The 13,417-nt window shown below is 35.3% G+C and overlaps 1 protein-coding gene across 4 annotated transcripts in view; it reads left to right on the forward strand.

Annotated features, from left to right (window-relative positions):
* LOC129434037 (ras association domain-containing protein 7) overlaps positions 1-13,417 on the forward strand; it is a 52,037-nt gene that overhangs the window by 21,784 nt on the left and 16,836 nt on the right. For 2 of the 4 annotated variants that reach the window (XM_055192831.2, XM_073864568.1), the window contains exon 1: positions 2,712-2,936. The exons of the other annotated variants lie outside the window; for them this stretch is intronic. The gene's annotated coding sequence lies outside the window, so the exon portion shown is untranslated. Of the gene's footprint in view, positions 1-2,711; positions 2,937-13,417 lie in introns of those variants that run through there. 4 annotated transcript variants of the gene reach the window in all.

A 13,417-nucleotide genomic window follows, 5' to 3' on the forward strand; every position in this document is an offset into this window, starting at 1 on the left:
CGTGTGTGGCCTTGTGCACACAGACAAACATATTGACAGGTATCAGGTTGTTTTTCATTGTCTGCTGTCATTGACACAGTATAGTAAACAGGCTTATGTGTACCAGATGTTTGTATTTAGTGAATCTCATAAAGTATGTAAAGAAAAGATGCAGGCCAAAAATAATGAATGACATTTTATATAAAAAAAATTATATAAATACAAAGATTTAGAAATTTGTGAAACTAAGTCATTATGAATTTGCATAAAAGTACTGATTAAATCATTGTATTATTTGTTGAATTTTATAAAGGGACATAAAAAATAAATCAACAACAAACAAACCCAAAGTTAATTTACTTTTAGTTTTATTTGTGTGTTTTTAATTTGCATTACTGCGTTGCATACAGAATAAGGATAAATACAAACAAACCAATTTGCATGATGCCCAAATTAGATAAAAATGATATTATTTCTTACCATTTATATCAAATGTAACCTGTAGATATGTTTTCATGAGGTTCACCTACATCTTTGTTGTTGTTCACTTGATCTTTTGCTGTTGTTTGGTTTCGACTGAAAGCTGATTATGCGGTTTCAGTGTGTTCAACTCATAACAGATCACATCATGACCCATCATCACAAATGAGATCGCTTTAATATTTTAGTTAGACAGCAATAAAATCATGATGGTGTGCAAATAGATTTTTGCATAAAAGAATTGGTCAACATTTATTCACCCTCATGTGATTTCAAAAGGAGAATTGGATTAGTCTCTGTTAAAAACACGCTGAAGTTGCTTACTGACATTTTTTTTGTGTTAACTAAGTTTAATGCTTCAAATATTTGTTCCTTAAATGTCTCCTATAAACAAAGCAGAATTTATCTCAGCATTGTCTTTAAAGTGTGTTTAGATTTGTCTGTAAAGATCTGAATCAAGTCGAACAATTTTCATCAGGATTACATTTCCTGATCTATGCAACTTACGTTCATTGTACATTTGAAGGATTAGTCTATTTTCTTAAAAAAAATCCAGATAATTTACTCCCCACCATGTCATCCAAAATGTTGATGTCTTTCTTTGTTCAGTCGAGAAGAAATCATGTTTTTGAAGAAAACATTCCAGGATTTTTCTCATTTTAATGGACTTTAATGGACCCCAACACTTAACAGTTTTAATGCAGTTTAAAATTGCAGTTTCAAAGGACTCTAAACGATCTCAAACGAGGCATAAGGGTCTTATCTATCGAAACGCTTGTTATTTTTGGCCAGAAAAATAAAAAATATGCACTTTTAAACCAAAACTTCTCGTCTATAAATTAAAGGGATAGTTCACTCAAAAATGAAAATTCTGTCATTATTTAGTCGCCCTCATGTTGTTACAAACCTGTATACATTTCTTTGTTTTGATGAACACAAAGGAAGATATTTCAAGAAATGTTTGTAACCAAAGCATTCGTGGACCCCATTTACTTCCATAGTATTATTTTTTCCTACTATGGAAGTGAATGGGGTCCACAAACGATTTGGTTACAAACATTTCTCAAAATATCTTCCTTCATGTTCATCGGAGCAAAGAAATTTATGCAAGTTTGTAACAACATGAGGGTGAGTAAATGATGACAGAATTTTCATTTTTGGGCGAACTATCCCTTTAATTGCTTAATGCCGTCGAAAGGTCACATGTTACAAATATGAAACGCACATTTGCAGACCATTTTAAACAATAAACTGACACAAAGTCATTAATTAGTATCATTCAACATACAACAACGTCGGTCCTCTTTCTCCACACTTGTAAAGACTGGTGCGTAGTTTCGCTTACGTCATCCGTGACCTCTTGACGTGATGACGTATTACGTGAGGTCGCGCTGGCGCGTCACAGGACCGAAGAAAGACGAGAAGTTGTGGTTTAAAAGTGCATATTTTTATTTTTCTTGCCAAAAATGACAATCGTTTCGCTAGATAAGACCCTTATGCCTCGTTTGGGATTGTTTAGAGTCCTGTGAAACTGCAATTTTAAACTGTATTAAAACTGTTAAGTGTTGGGGTCCATTAAAGTCCATTAAAATGAGAAAAATCTTGGAATGTTTTCCTCAAAAAACATTACTTCTTCTCGACTGAACAAAGAAAGACATCAACATTTTGGATGACATGGTAATGAGTAAATTATCTGGATTTTTTTAAAGAATGGTCCCATTTGTGTCTATGAGAGAGAGAGAGAGAGAGAGAGAGAGAGAGATCAGCTTGAATAGCTAAACATGTGACACAGTGACTTCCGTGGCAAGCGTCTGGTTACACTCACACTGAGATATCTGACTGCAAAAACACTCCCAAAATGCTCAGTCACCCCATGTGTGTCTATTGTCTAAAGAAATCTGACATTAGGATAAGATAATTACCTTTTAAATGAGCTCTGACTTGATTTGTATTTAATTTGTGTTTTATGAGCAAAATATTGTGGACAAAATTATTATATTAACAAGACTTTAATTTTGTCAAAAAAATTATGTTATTTTGTGTTATAGAATTAGCAGTGTGTTATATGTATGTATATATAGTCATGTAGATAAACGTGTGTATGGGCGTGTATGTATGAGGGTCGTAGAAAGTGAGTGACACAGAAACTGCTCTGAACACAACAAGACACTCCTCCTACCTGGAAAAGTGGGTGGAGCTTTGCTATATCAGCATAGTTCATTGAGGCGGGGTGAGAGAGAGAGAGAGAGAGAGAGAGAGAGAGAGAGAGAGACGGCTTTAGATGTGAGTGGGAAAGTGCTGTCAGTAAGACACCGGGGATATCAGCATTCCTGAGGAGCTTTTACGCTTACAAGACCTGAACATCTGCTCCATGTTCTCCATAGATCTGCGCCTGTCTTCTCAAAGGAAATAGAGGATATTTATTGGTACACGTGGAAGCTACACTTAAACAAAAGTGGGATTTTATGTTTCAAGAGGTAAGAAACCTTCACGTATAGTTGCATTTGTAAATCAACCTGTTGGTCCTGAGGCGCTGATGTGGCGACCATCACAGCACTGAGATCTCTGAAAGTCGTTGTGGGTGGGGTGTTTTGGCATTTGATTTGAAGTTTTGATCTTTTATAGCCTAGGGGACTTTAGATATGCTTCAAATATGTTTCCACTGAAATTTATGTTTTGAAGAACTGAAATGAGACATGAGTAATATAGTTTGTGTACTTTGGTCTTCTGAGAATTCAATGAGAAATGTGCAAGTTTGTGTTGAAATCACTGACTTTGCAGAATATCTTGTGTTGAAAACCTTTCAAAACCTCTGGAGAGTGTGTTTCATTTAATATTGTTAATGTTGTTGTTATAGGGGATATTATTGCGATCTTGTTTGTTTTTTCTCTTGTAAATGTCTTCAAATTTGCTCATGATGTCTTATCAGTTTGTATGTCATCACAGTTTTATGGCAGTGAGAGCAAAGATTAATACAATGAGGTTTCAAATACTAGGTTCATTGCAGTATGTTAAAGCTCACTAAATTACCTGCTGAACATGTAGACATCATTGAAAAAAAACTTTAAAGGTTCTTTAAAGGTTTAAATATTAAACTTAGATTTATATTTTTTTGAAGTATTTCATGAAAGCTGCAACAGACCACTGACTGTTTCTATGAAACTCAGTGAGTTCAGATTGTGAGAAAAGTGAGGTGTATGATGAATAATGAATGAAAAAGCATTTAATTTTGTGCCCATGTGTTTAAATCTACATTAATCAGTAATCTCTGAACTTAATATTTGCTTTTAACTTAACTTAAATCCACAGTCAGTCTATGGTGTTTAACACTACATTTACTCTGGTAATGCAGAAGAAATCACGTTAGTATATCATTATGTTGCGTACACACCAAAAGCGAAGCATCGCGTTCCTTGCTCTAGATTTCTCGCGGGATTTAATTTTGTGTCGTGCAAATTTTTTGCTTGAGTTTTATATTTTCAACTTGCGCGAAGATGCGTTTGAGGCGAATAATCTGTGTTTTAGCAGTAATCGCCGAACCGCCCAATTGGCGTCCTTTGCTTCGCTCCACATGAGTTCACGTCTATTTGCGTCTTTTGCATTGACTTTATATGTAATCTACTTGCGCAAATCGTTGAATTCGCATTTGGTATGTATGCCCCATTAGGAGTTGCGTGATATCATTTTATTATCTCTGAACATCTTTACTTAAAAACTTTCATTTTTAGTATTTATCTGACACATTATTCGCCCCACACAAGTCCACGTCTATTCGCGTCCTTGCATTGACTTTGTATGTATTCTAATTGCGCAAATCATTGATTTCGCATTTGGTGTGTACGCCCCATTAGGAGTTGCGTGATATCATTTTATTATCTCTGAACATCTTTACTTAAAAACTTTAATTTGTAGTTTTTTTGTCGGACACATTATTCGCCCCACACGAGTTCACGTCTATTCGCGTCTTTGCATTAACTTTGTATGTAATCTACTCGTGCAAATCGTTGAATTCGCGTTTGGTGTGTACGCCCCAGTACGAGTCACGTGGTATCATTTTATTTTTTTTGAACATCTTTACTTAAAAACTTTCATTTTTAGTATTTTTCTGACACATTATTCGCCCCACACAAGTCCACGTCTATTCGCGTCTTTGCATTGACTTTGTATGTATTCTAATTGCGCAAATCATTGATTTCGCATTTGGTGTGTACACCCCATTAGGAGTTGCGTGATATCATTTTATTATCTCTGAACATCTTTACTTAAAAACTTTAATTTGTAGTTTTTTTGTCGGACACATTATTCGCCCCACACGAGTTCACGTCTATTCGCTTCTTTGCATTAACTTTGTATGTAATCTACTCGTGCAAATCGTTGAATTCGCGTTTGGTGTGTACGCCCCAGTACGAGTCACGTGGTATCATTTTATTTTTTTTGAACATCTTTACTTAAAAACTTTCATTTTTAGTATTTTTCTGACACATTATTCGCCCCACTTAAGTCCACGTCTATTCGCGTCTTTGCATTGACTTTGTATGTATTCTAATTGCGCAAATCATTGATTTCGCATTTGGTGTGTACGCCCCATTAGGAGTTGCGTGATATCATTTTATTATCTCTGAACATCTTTACTTATAACTTTAATTTTTTTTAAGTTTTTTTTTCGAACACATTATTCACCCCACACGAGTTCATGTCTATTCGCGTCTTTGCATTAACTTTGTATGTAATCTACTCGTGCAAATCGTTGAATTCGCGTTTGGTGTGTACGCCCCATTAGGAGTTGCGTGATATCATTTTATTATCTCTGAACATCTTTACTTAAAAACTTTCATTTTTAGTATTTATCTGACACATTATTCGCCCCACACAAGTCCACGTCTATTCGCGTCCTTGCATTGACTTTGTATGTATTCTAATTGCGCAAATCATTGATTTCGCATTTGGTGTGTACGCCCCATTAGGAGTTGCGTGATATCATTTTATTATCTCTGAACATCTTTACTTATAACTTTAATTTTTTTTAAGTTTTTTTTTCGAACACATTATTCGCCCCACACGAGTTCATGTCTATTCGCGTCTTTGCATTAACTTTGTATGTAATCTACTCGTGCAAATCGTTGAATTCGCATTTGGTATGTATGCCCCATTAGGAGTTGCGTGATATCATTTTATTATCTCTGAACATCTTTACTTAAAAACTTTCATTTTTAGTATTTATCTGACACATTATTCGCCCCACACAAGTCCACGTCTATTCGCGTCCTTGCATTGACTTTGTATGTATTCTAATTGCGCAAATCATTGATTTCGCATTTGGTGTGTACGCCCCATTAGGAGTTGCGTGATATCATTTTATTATCTCTGAACATCTTTACTTAAAAACTTTAATTTGTAGTTTTTTTGTCGGACACATTATTCGCCCCACACGAGTTCACGTCTATTCGCGTCTTTGCATTAACTTTGTATGTAATCTACTCGTGCAAATCGTTGAATTCACGTTTGGTGTGTACGCCCCAGTACGAGTCACGTGGTATCATTTTATTTTTTTTGAACATCTTTACTTAAAAACTTTCATTTTTAGTATTTTTCTGACACATTATTCGCCCCACACAAGTCCACGTCTATTCGCGTCTTTGCATTGACTTTGTATGTATTCTAATTGCGCAAATCATTGATTTCGCATTTGGTGTGTACGCCCCATTAGGAGTTGCGTGATATCATTTTATTATCTCTGAACATCTTTACTTAAAAACTTGTATTTTTAGTATTTTTTCTGACACATTATTTGCCCCACATGAGTTCACGTCTATTCGGGTCTTTGAATTGACTTTGTATGTAATCTACTTGGGCAAATAGTTGATTTCGCATTTGGTGCCTATGCCCCATTAGGAGTCACGTGATATCATTGTATTATCTCTAAACATCTTTACTTAAAAACTTTAATTTTTAGTATTTTTTTCGGACACATTATTTGCCCCACATGAGTTCACGTTTATTCGGGTCTTTGAATTGACTTTGTATGTAATCTACTTGGGCAAATCATTGATTTCGCATTTGGTGTGTACGCCCCATTAGGAGTTGCGTGATATCATTTTATTATCTCTGAACATCTTTACTTAAAAACTTGTATTTTTTGTATTTTTTCTGACACATTATTTGCCCCACATGAGTTCACGTCTATTCGGGTCTTTGAATTGACTTTGTATGTAATCTACTTGGGCAAATAGTTGATTTCGCATTTGGTGCCTATGCCCCATTAGGAGTCACGTGATATCATTGTATTATCTCTAAACATCTTTACTTAAAAACTTTAATTTTTAGTATTTTTTCGGACACATTATTGAATAAACCACAAGTTCTTGTGATTTATCATTTAAATTATTGCATTTATTCAGTATATTCTGTATTCATTTAATTTTTCTTAAAAACATATTTGTTTATTTGTTAACATTAGTAAATGTTATGTAACAAATACACTTTTATTGTAAAGTGTTACCATTCACTCTCATCTTTACAGTCAGTTGTTTACCAGCATTTGCACATTACATCCAATTCTATTTTCTTACTACATTTGTTATGGGGGGTACACACCAAACGCCAGTTCAACAATTTGTGTGGGTAGATTACTTCCAATGTAAATGCAAAGACGCAAATAGATTTGAACACATGCAGGGCGATGAGAATGACTCAAATTGGGCGGGCTGTTTGCGCGAAAACGTGCTATTTTCCGCGTCTTCCCGCAAGTTAAAAATATTTAACTCAAGCGGAAAATTCGCATGACACAAAGTTAAATTCTGTAAGTAATCTGGATTGAGGAACGCGATTCTTGCATCTGGTGTGTGATTTTGGTTAAAATCATAATCCGATTATTTAACACGCATTTATTTAACCTTTTCATTAAGTCTATCTATCTATCTGTCTGTCTGTCTGTCTGTCTGTCTGTCTGTCTGTCTGTCTGCCTGTCTGTCTGTCTACTTATCTATCCATCTATTTAAAGTTGATGACTGGAGGAATTTTGAAATTCGATAGGGACTTAAAGACAAAAGATGATCTCTGCACCTTTAGAGGGAGGGAGGTACTAAGTACTCAATTCAATCCATTTGTATGGTGTAGTTTGTAGTTAACCGTCCTTGGGACCGCTCTTGGGTTTTTATTTAGCATTAGTTTGAACCTCTGAAAGAAACTGATCTTCAAAGTGCATGATATGAGGTATCACTCATGTTCAAATAGTTTCAAAAGTCCAAGTAGCATTAATAAGAACAGTAGTCGGCATTATTATTTCTCCTACACCTGCTGAATACATGATCATGTAATATTTATTAATTCAATTGCCTTATATGTCGTAACATACAGTACAGTCAGATGCAGGTATGCTCAGCTCTTTTTGTTATTAGTAAAGAGACGGAGGTGTGGGTAAAGTGACAGTTCAGCACTTGGCTTGTTAAGCTGATCAGGGTTGTGTCTGACGACACTAGCGCTGTCTGAGCAACTGATCTACAGGCAGGCCGCTGCGTTTATCAAACCTCCTGTTAAACATCATAGACAGCAGGTTTCGGTACACAGCTATCCATTAAAAATGCAGGCACACCACGGTGATAAAACATTGATTCATGGGGAGAGAGGTGGGCGGTTGGATGTGGGAAGCTGTGGGAACTCTTGTGCTGAGTTAGTGTCATTTTATCAACCATATAGTGTTTTTGTGTTTGATGAATGTGAAGTTTGTGGTGTAAAGACATTTGCTGTGTAACACTGGCTCAAATGGCAAAAATAAATTAAATTTTGGATGAATATTTAGACCATTTTATTTTTTTTGACCTTATGATGGTTAAGCACATTTCGCCCTAAATTCTCACTACTTTTTAGGGCTGCAAAACGATTAATCGCGATTAATCGTCTGCAGAATAAAAGTTTTTGTTTAGATCATATATATGTGTGTGTGTATTGTGTGTATAACAATTATGTATATATATTTATATTTATATACACACAAACATGTATAATTTTAAGAAAAAATTTTTTTTTTACATCAAGTATTTATAATTATATTTAATTAAATTATATTTAAATATGAAATGTATATAAACACATGTAAATATTTATTTAATATATACTTGCATAAGTGTGTATTTATATATATACATATTAACACACACGCATATATGATGTAAACAAAAACTTTTATTCTGCAAACGATTAGTCGCGATTAATCGGTTTGCACCCCTACTACTTTTATGCTTCATTTATGTTGATTTTGCTGTAATTTACAGTTATTTACAATTCATCACCTCGGAAAAAAGACTGAAACTGATTGAAAACTGAAACTGTGATGCTCTGCACATGTGCAATGACGTACAATTGGCATAAAATTTGGAGCAAATGACCATAGACGATAAAAAGTACCTAGACCATGCATTGGCCGCTTTGGTCCACTCCTGCGATACGTCAGCAGTGCCGACATATGTAGCAAAACAAATGGGAGTAAAACTGGCCAGCTGCGTTTTTTTTTACTTTTACATTTCTCAATGATTTTTGATCTGTGTGAAGTAACATAAACGCTTAGTCGCAGATGCTTAGAATCTCGATTGTTATACGATGCTCCATGTGCTCGTCGTTTTCTATGACCTGAAATAGATACTAATCCTGCTTTCCAAAGCAAATTAAGTGATTGTAGGAGAATGGCTTGTATGCGCATCTTGGACATGGCGAAACTTAATATATTCGTGCAATTCAATGTGCAAATGGCCCGATCGTTATTTAGTGTTCATGTAAACGCTATGATAGGATTTACTGAAGAAAATTAGATTTCAAGCAAAAGGTGTCTTTGTGAACATAAACATCCTTTAATATTGCAGTAAAATATGACCCTGAAGTGTTATTGACAGGTCTTCTGATATCCATACGAATGTCATTTACTACAAATCAAGATAAATTTCATTGACCACTTATGGTGACCACTTAGCTTGAGTTTATCGGATCAATGTTGAAAAGTCAATGCTGTGTGAGTGTTTGTTAAAGGTCTGGCGCTTATTCATGATAAGAAGTCTCACCTTACATGCCGAGATCTTTAACTCTCATTCATTGAGCTTTCTCCATCTTTGTCCTGATCTTCTCGTCCTCCCTTTCTCTGCTCCGCATGATGTGCAAGTTTCAGTTTTCACGCTCTATTGTCAAATTCAAGGAGGTGTAAAAATGAGTGCACAAAGGTGTGAAGATGCCCAGATAGCACAATGAAAAGTGTTTTGAATGCTCTCAAGGTCAGGCTAGGCAAATCAAACCTGCATAATAAACAAACCTAAGTTCGGTTCAGTTTTTTTTCTATTGCCTTAGTGGTTATTGAACAAATTGAAGGAAATTTAACCATAATCACAACTCCAAGACAAACAATTTATATACCTGACTGTGATACAGCGTCTGTCGGACCACCCAGATACGTATGACAAATCCTGACTGGTTTAAGTCTGTGACGGCAATGCAAAATAGCCACACTGTCTGTCTGCTTACACAACACAATGGGACGTCAAATAACATCCTTGAAGTATTATATAACTATCGGTGAGGACAAGCAAATTGTGTCTTTCAAATTTGAAGTTGGACGTTAGGTGTTCTTGGAGATGCGGTTGTAACAAAATGTGAATTCCTGAGACAAAATGGTTATTTTTTTGGAGAGCACAGTCTTAATGTTTCGTATGTATCTAGTTCAGCCCATCATCCATTTTCCCATATCTCATCCTGACACCCGTCAGAGCTTTTCTTACGTTGTTTGATAATCTGCGATAATCTGTTAAAGCTTAGATCCCAATCTTACGCATCTCAACTGAGGAATCGATCTCTTACGGTACTTGGATTCTCACAAACATTTATTTGCACGCTTGGCGAGTCTGGGCTGCCGGCAGAACTGTTGTGTTTCTGCGAAGACAACCGTGTAGAAATTCCAGGTGCTGATGCATTCCAAGTCCCAAGGCTCTTTGGGTAATTATTTAGTAAAGCTCGTATAATGAGAGAGCAAGCGTGCTACGCTTCAGCAGGCATCACCCATAAAAAATACCCTCCCTTGGAAACCACAAGCTGTTCGGCGCTGTTGCTTGGTGCCGTAGAACCAAAGATCCCAATTGGGACTTTGCTTGACGGCAAAATGTAACAAACCAATGACTTGTGACTTACAACGTCATCTTAGCTACCCCAAGTGATCGCAGTATGGTTTAAAAATCCAATTAATTTTGTCATTGAGAAATCAGCCATATCTGCAGTGAGCTTAGAGGTTAAGCGATGATATTGAAATGTAAATATAGGCGGTGAAGGAAGCACAGTTATTCATAAATATAAAGTTTAGTTGCAGAATTTGTGTCGAACTACACTACCCACAATCCTTAAGAGATATGCACCAATCAGAGAAGTTGCTGTTTCCATAGAGCAACCCTGCTGCAATATCAGCCGTCAAATCCCAAAGATGCATTAAAAACGGAGTAATGAATGATTTACTTGCAAATGTATATTTTAGGGCTGTCAATCGATTAAATTTTTTAATCTAGATTAATCGCATGATTGTCATGAGTTAACTCATGATTAATCGCAATTTAATCGCATTTTATCTGTTCTATATTTGCCTTAATTTAACACTTTTTCAGTTTTTAATACTCTTATCAACATGGGCGTAGACAACTTTGGATGCTTTATACAAATGTATTTTTATTATTATGGAAAGATTGTGCAAAAATAATTTTGAAATGAAATCCATTTTTCTTTATGTTCAAAATCACTGCATCCATACCTTATAATCACTGGTAAAACTAATAGATTTAGCAGACACAAAGTCAAAAACAATATGAATGTTAAACTTTTTTCTTTCTTTTATTGTTTGATTGCCATTGAGACAGACAGTTTTAAGATCTACTGTGATGCAAGGATCTAATATAATGTTACACATCAGATATTTTTCCCCAACTGTTAACCAAACCTTTACTTAAGACATAACAGATTATATCTGTCTGAAATCTTCTCAAAACAGGTATTTTTAAAATAAATCTGTCTATGCATGCATATATTGAGGTCTTTTAACATCAATCAGGTCCGTCACTTATCTCTCTTAATAACAATTTTAACATCAATCAAGTCCTGCACTTTATTTTCTCATTCATGCATGTTTTAAAACCAAAATGTCAGACGTAGGGTCCGGATGCATAACGATTAATCACGATTAATCTATAGCAGAATAAAATATAAATACTTAATATATAAATATATATTTTTTTCTTAAAATTATACATGCATGTGTGCATATTTATATATATACATAATTATTATACACAGTTCACACACATATATGTAAACAAAAACGTTTATTCTGCTATAGATTAATCGTGATTAATCGTTATGCAGGATGGCACACCTCTTAGAAAATGTACAAAAAATATAATTTTAGACATTTGATAGCTATTTATTGTCTAAGACTTCGTCTCAATTTATCCAACAACGTGCTAGGCCAAGGGTCAGAAATTGTGTGTTGTGTTAATTGCACGTTAATCAAATTAGTGTTGTTAAAATGAATTTACTTTAACGCGTTACTAACGCATTCATTTTGACATCCCTAGTATATTTGTATACATACAGTTGAGGACTGTATACTGTTTATTAATAATAATAATTAGTATTAATAATAAATAGTATTAATAATTATTAGTGTTTATTTTTAATATTTGTAATATTTAAAAATGTCACATTTATTTTTTATACTTGTGATCATGTTTTATATTCTCAAATAATACTTTTTGTTTACAACGTCATTCATAATGCTTTAGCACAGGTTTAGAGCTAGTTCATATAGAGGGGTAAAATATTCCATGGGATCAAATAAAAAGTGGTCAGACATTGTTGCACATATTGGGGGTGTGGACTGGTGACCCATTCTGTCAATGGGTGGTAAGTAACCGCAGATTTTCAGGTTCATTACACTTGTAATAATAGCTCTTTGAAATAAGGCAGTCAGGGGGGAGTCGAGAATACACACTTCCCAATGCTCCCACATCAGGAATGTGCTGTTTCGCAACACACACATTCCACTAACAGTTTGTCTGTGAAGCCGCAAATGCCTTTTCCCGCCACGGATTCAGAAAACACCGCCTAATGTGACCTAAGTTTCGCATTCCTGACCTTTCTCCAAAATTTACTGATACTTGAAAGGGCCCAACACAGACCCTTGACCTTCACCAGCAGGAGGAATGAGAAAATCGGTCCTGTCTTGTTAGGGGTTGAATTCAACACAGTTTCTGAACGTTGGTAAACACGCAGCATACCTTGGATGTTAACATTTGGTTTAATGAGCAAAACAACACTACTAGTCAAACTGTTAGAAAAACTGGTTAATCAGTCTAAAACTGGTTAATCAGTCTTCAAGTAGCCTAAATGAGACTTTAAAAGAGGTAAACTGTCAGATATTTAGCTAATAAATAGGCTAAATAATCTATTAATGCAAAATTGCTGTTATAGGTACGGTACATTCACACATGGTGTACGTGTTAATGCTTCTCATTTACTTTGAATGGGTGACGTCATGCATTGCCAGTGTCGCTTCACTGCCATTGCTGGTAGCATAAGTTGAAAATTTTTCAACGTTTCAAGCACCAACGTGTGCGTCAGCCAATCAGATTGCCAATTACGTTTATGCAAGATCGGAAAACCGCAGAGCATGTGTTGCGGCCACTATGATTGGCTGTTGGCCACGCTTCAGACACGCCTCCATCAAGCATTAACGCTTACGCCTTGTGTGAATGTACCGTGTGAGTATACCTCACTAACTGACTAGTTGGTTATTGGACAGCTAGTTGACCATCTTGACCTCTCTCCTTCAAAAGAGCACATTTTTATCTTAGAAAGCATTAGATGGATGCACCTGTCTGAAACTTTCCACTTATTTTTCTTATTACGAGATGAGAGTTTGGTCTTTGGTTTTATTATAGCC

Source organism: Misgurnus anguillicaudatus, unplaced genomic scaffold (assembly GCF_027580225.2).
Source record: "Misgurnus anguillicaudatus unplaced genomic scaffold, ASM2758022v2 HiC_scaffold_27, whole genome shotgun sequence".
In the NCBI taxonomy this organism is placed as follows: domain Eukaryota; kingdom Metazoa; phylum Chordata; class Actinopteri; order Cypriniformes; family Cobitidae; genus Misgurnus; species Misgurnus anguillicaudatus.